Source organism: Varroa destructor, unplaced genomic scaffold, assembly GCF_002443255.2.
Source record: "Varroa destructor unplaced genomic scaffold, Vdes_3.0 BEIS01000005.1, whole genome shotgun sequence".
In the NCBI taxonomy this organism is placed as follows: Eukaryota; Metazoa; Arthropoda; class Arachnida; order Mesostigmata; family Varroidae; genus Varroa; species Varroa destructor.
The window spans coordinates 1,464,247-1,470,944 of NW_019211458.1; positions in this window are offsets into that span (position 1 = coordinate 1,464,247).

A 6,698-nucleotide genomic window follows, 5' to 3' on the forward strand; every position below is an offset into this window, starting at 1 on the left:
CAAAATACCAGCGCTTTCCTTACTCTTGCATTCCAAGAAAATAGTGACGAGTCTGACATAAATAGGAGAACTTCAATAAATCTTGCTTATTGTATTTAGTTATCGTTAATCGGGACAAATTTAGCTGGTCGATCAAAGCAAATGACTTATCTAAGGTGTGCCGTTAATTTGTAATTGAAACAAAGTCTATGTAACAAATTTTCTGTAAAAAATACTAAGCTAGAAATTTGGGGTTACGCAAAAAAAAATTATTTGAGTCATACGAAGTACTTGTTTTCAGTACGCTTACTGTATATATGATGATACATAATGCAGACCTTGTCAGCACACGATCACGGTGCCAGGCACTGCTGACAAGCGCCGTATATATATAGACAGGTTTGAGTACTTGAAGATGCGGTGTGAAAAGTTAGGGTCCGTTGTTTCCCTTTGAGGTTGGTGGAGGCAGGTATGCAACACATATACTATGGATCAGGCAAGGAAACCTTGAATGCGCGTATTTATAAAAAGTATACTAATAATATCAATATATTGTTTATATTATTGACATGCACGAAATAAGTTAATAATACTGCTAATAACTGCAAAATTTAGGCCAGTATATTTATTTTACAGGTTAGTGTTGACTTAATAACCAATAATTGTTTTTTCAATAAAATAATTATAAACACTTCCTTTCAGTTAAGTTAGTTATAAACAATTTAATAAATATATCCATTAAAATACGTTTCTTAGAATGATTTGACAGTTGGCACAAGCCGAATCCGCAGAGATAATGCTTTCTTTTCTTTTTCATAACTTGACTCTATAGTTGAACACATTTTTCTTATAGATTCGGCACGGTTGAGAGCCAGGCAGAGTTTAAATAATCTGCCAATATGTAGAAAGCTTCGGTACTATCATTTTCAACAATCTCTGTATAGTATGCGAAAATTTTAGAGTGTAGCTAAGATTCTAAACTACATACCTTATAACTGTAGTAGCCTTTGGACTAAGAACCTGCTTATGTGAGCAAAAAAAATAAAACCCGCAATACAGACAATGGAACCACGCAGAGTAGGCAGTCTGCAAAATCTTTACTTTTCATTTTTTGAGGTTTATCCAAAAGATAGAAACGTAGTGATATCATTCATCTTGACGCGATATAATAAAATCGAATTTACGCTTTGACAATATTATAGTGAGTCATATAGTTGAGTCCAGAATCGTAACTTTTAATAATCATGTACAAGCTTGCAGGCACAGGAACACGCAATTCTGGTTTCATTAATTTATTAATTATATGACATAAGTTCATAATGTAGTAACTAATGCTACCTTTTGAGCTTTATAGTGCAACAAAGTTCGCTAGTAACGTGTCATGCTGTGTGTCGAAACACACAAACTTTATTTTAATCTTCGTTCACTATTCTATTTTTCATTATTACTCCGTGTTTTTTTTTTTTTTTTTTTTGTAATATAATAGGAGGGCAATAATCGTGCTTTTGAAGTATAAATACCCTGAGATTTATTTGATAACATACTTAGCAAGTACGATGCTAACCAAAACCGATATAACATATTAAGATTCCCTAGAATACATGTATACAATATACGCACTTCCGAGTGTCAACATACATTTAAAGTAGATTCTAACGAATCGAACTTGAAAACTCCAGGAAAACGATAATAGCCTAAAATCGATCATTAAAGTATTTGATAAATAATAACGCTCCATTCATATTGCTGATCCTCCCCCGTGTATTGAGTGCTTCTAATTTTGCATCCGGTACTGCCGTTAAACATTCCTGCTAGCCCCAGCACAACATGAACTGCTTTCATGTCAGGTTTATAACATGGACCATATACCAGTGTCCTTAGATTTAGTAGGAAAACGTCTTATCGCTACGCCTCTCTTTTATACTGAAATATGCATTGATTTTTTTGTTAAAGATTATGGCGAGCAATACAGATGAAGGTTTGCTGGAAGTTCCTTTGAGGTTTTAGTCTCATAAAAATTTACAGATCTCAAGGCGGGAAGGTAATTACAGATTTTCCTAGTTATGGGTTAGGCCCCTTTCTACAACTTTGTTGATCCAGTACAATTCACCTAATGTTGCTGAAATATATACAGGTAACGCTAGCCAAAAATTAAACAACTTTGAAAGATATTAAAACTTTTTATGTGTACGATATGGTGCGCGTATAGTTCACAAATCCGTATGCAATATAAAGCCCCTACAGAGCTCAAGCCAACTGCTAATCTTACCCTATTACAAAAATAGCCTGTATATTTAATCCAGAAAAAATGTGTGTGTGTGTCGTTCATACACGATACGCTTCTTTATTTTTCAGAGAGCGCCATTTGAATAGCAAACCTTTGTAGATAAATTCATAAAACAATGCAATTATTTTCCGCAATTGTAAGGGTTCCCGCTAGCAGTAGTAGTAGTACTATATTCGCGCAGTATAGTAAATGTTTCGGGTGTTTACATGCAGTGCTGTTATTAGCTATTGCTTGTAATAAACATTGTAATATTTGAAAAAATGTTTATCTGCAACAATACGAGCTTGTTTCTTAGATGGGCTGTAAGGAGGCTTTCACCTCATTATGAATTATTCGATTCCTGCCTTCTTCTATTGTAAAGGCTTATGAGCCTAAAACGCTTTTAAACTCGGCACGTTTAGGGTATGCGGAAAAAAACACAAACCTCTTTGTTAGGCGAAACTATTCGTCTTTATTTAGAACCTAATAGGTAGTTGTATGACGTCATCAAATAGCACAATTCCTTAAAAAGATCCTACAGTTGTTGTGCGTGCTAGAATAAACGAATCTTGGTGGTTGAAATGTCTCGGGGAACATTAGATATTAGGATACAGAATTTGTCCCACTACCGTAATATCTTGTATATTTTGATTAAGTATACGTTTGACACACGTGTCAGCGGTGTTTCGCGTGCTGGTTTAAAAGTAGGTTACCACCCACGATGATATCGCAAGCCTTATTAGAATATAGAGTAGGATCTCTGGTGAATAAAACCCCCAGCGGTCGAAATTCATCTTTCCTGGTGGCATAAAAGAATCTCATTAAATATAATAGAATCTCTTTTTTTATATAGAAAAGGGCGTTTTAAACATTTCGTTAATACCTGTATTCGTAATCGAACGCACAGCGGCACATCTTAACTACATCGAGCTTTCCTTTTAGTGATGAAGTCAGAATTTGTTGGCCAGATTTTCAGCCTTGAGATCCGAGACAATGGCAATGCGGCTTCGGAAAAGCCAAAAAAGAGTAGAGATCTCCCATTCTAGTAGACTACTGTTTAAAATGAACATAAAAACGCACCACAAATTCGTTGATACAAACGGCGTTTTCCATAGGTCGTTATAAAAGTAGGTGTGAGTAACATTTTTAGGACACGCAGCGGTACCTTAGCGGAGGTCGAGTTGACGTACTCTGGACCTTCCGATTGTATTATGCCTATAACATGTCCTATACACTGCCATATATAATGAGCCGGTCTTGCACAATATAGATTCAAAAAAATCTATCTTCCGAAAAATATTTTCTAGCATCTAAGCACTCTCAAAGGCACGCCTAGCGGAACGAAACATTATTGTAAGCTGCGGGACTTTCTATTTATATTTATAAATACGTTTGTTTTTTGAAAAATTTTGGATCTTCGCATTCTTCCTCCGGATCTTAAGTACCACATTCAAATGGGAATTATTCCGCGACCTTCTCTTATAATTTGGTTAGGTTTTCTATCACGATGCGAATTATTTAGCTAATCTACGAAAATGGTACAATTTTGATACTCTTAATTAGCAAGAACGTTTTGGATGAAGAATTATTTAATGTCGAGAGCATTAAGAAGGAAAAAAGGCATATGCGGTTCGGTTAATTAAACGAATACTGTTTTACGTAGACTCTACAGTGGTAAAGGTTTTGCCTATCTCCAGGTTGTATGTTCATAATAAGAAGGTATGGGCGTGTCCTAGAAAACATCTCTTGAAACGGAAACGGGACGAGATAGGACAAAGTAACATTAATTGGTGACCTCACCGAAACCGCTTATCCAGTATTCCTTATTCACGCAACAAAAAAACATAACGTCTACATTCTACTTTTCCACCGCTGATTAATAATTAATAACGATTAAGAGTATTGGCTTCCGTTGTTCTGAGAAAAAAAAACACTACTGAGTTTACTTCTACAGAGCACAAAAGGCTTAAAATATGCGGAAACAAGGCAAGGCATGGCATGAGGAACTCTTGTCACCAGGCCAATTCTGGTTCTTCTGTACAAAAAATTACGCAAACTCTTATTTTTATGCAATTTATTCGTGGAATTACGACCACTATATACCAGTTTAGCATTCAAAAGTTATGGAAACCTCTAATAAGAACGAACGTCCATTTATATAGAAAGCAATTGAATACTACGTCGACTGGATCCATGCAACCGTCAGTAAGACTGTTAATACTAACGGCAGTGGCAAGCAGTTTCCATTGCTGGAAGATAAAATTCCATGTTTTAGTCGATAATTCGGTACTTCAATAATAATTAGAGACATACTATCGAATCAGCTGGTAATATGCTAAATATCTAGCTACTACGAATCGTGTATTTCAGGGGACGGATAACTTGTATGCGAAAATAATCAATGCCTGTCTTTGTAGTCTCACGTTATTACCGTTCTCTAAGATCTGTCTTTATAGCTTTAAGATGCTATAGTTTCTGTTATCTTGCTAGTCTTGTGTGAACGTTTTATATGGATATAATGAATTCAACATTGAAACCAGTAATCTACGCCACAGAATATGGGCCTATACGATTATTGGTGAATAGACTTAATTATTTAAAGATTGCTACCATCATAAACCCAAATGTCACTTATAAGTGCCTCTACATTTGCTGCATTCGAGATTAATGGACGACATACTGAGCCAGGAATGTCGATTACAGGCGACGAATAGAAAGACTACTTCCTTCAACGGAAGGCAAGATAAAATTATGTAGCAAATAAAATATAGATAATAAAATCAAAAGAGGGAGAGAGGCGAAAGTTGGTGACGTCTGCTTCCGTAAGTGACGGTACCAAAAACAACATCCATGTTTTCTTTAACGGTACGCCAACAATTGCGCGAATATCTGACACAACAGCACACATTGATCGGGCCGTTAAATAGGTAAATATGGATTATGTTAACCGAAACGCTTGTTTCACTTCTAGCGATTTTAATAAGAGTCACTTCTCACAATTCATTCGAAATTAGGGTTAAATACATCTATATGTAATGATAATGATATACGGGTTAGTTCCACGGACTTTCGATGCTACCAAATATTTAACGGGAGACATTCGGGAGACAATTCGTCATACAAATTCGAATATGACCTTCAATGCAACTGAAGTACCCGACCATGGAGCGGTTTGATGTCCTTGGACGAAAATATCATAAACGAATTCCGCGATTTTAAAATTCATCCAAAAAGCCAATCTTTGGGCTAGCTTTAACAAATTGTAAAAATAAATCTTTCAATGAGCTTATGGTAATATTACATATTAACTAGATTAACTGGCGATCTCCGCCCCACCCCCGTTTTGCCATTAACCTAACTGGATTTGACATAGCAAAGTCACAGTTCGGTCACTCGAGTGCGTCATCTGGCTCCGCTTGCTTCTCTTGCAGTTACTTAGTAGCTTCACTGAAATGGTTAAATAACCATCTTGGTACTTACTCTCATTTGATTGTTTTTACACCCAGTTTACACCAGCTATAGTCAGATTGCAGATTCTATTGTGTTATATATACGCTATCCCGCTGAAGTTATCCGTTTCAAGCAATTTGATTTAGTTCGTCCGTTATTTTAGTGCATAGTGCTTTGCTATATAGTTATCCTAGTGTCCTGCTTGCATCTAGACTAACATGTTACTCCTGTCACAGTCGTCCTGCTACACTAATCCTGTTATCTTGTTGCAGTAATACCGTTGTTCTATCGCAAGGTTTTAATTACTATTCCACGTCTACTGTACAATCTATGGGAATAAATGATGCTCAGTATTCGTAACTTTGTACAAATTATCATATTTTTCTCTTCTGATTGCCCTTTGCGAAATTTGTCATTGATCTACTGCCACACTGGATGCATCCTACCCCCAGAGTATAGAATTAATTTTTAGTTTTATTAGAATTTTCGCTGAGTAACAGACCTGCCGGAGAAACGAGTTCATTTACTGCCACCAAAATTTCTATCAGGGAAGGGACAAGTCGGCAGTACTATATAGATGGCATCATCGAAGGACAGCTTGAAATAAACAAAGGCATAGCCTTTAATTACAACAAAGGTATTTACACCTTCGAGTCTATAAAATCTCATACTTTTACTGAAAAAAAAAAAAAAAAAAGCACAATAATCAAAAGAAATGAGCAGACGTATGATATTGAATGGAAGCTAGCGTATAGCCTATACAAGACCTGAATCGGAATTTTAATCAAGAAACAATTTTAACTTCCACGAGAATACGAGTACGCCCCAAGTAATGAGATAGCTTCTGTATGTCCTGCGTGCACAGTTAAAACACGGAATAGAAGCTCTAAGGGGAGACGTTTTCTGTGCGTTTAAAACAATATCGTGTTAATCTATAGACTGACACAAAACGCTAGAGTGTTAATTATCTCTTTGTCTCGTCAGGCGGCCTAATACATTTATA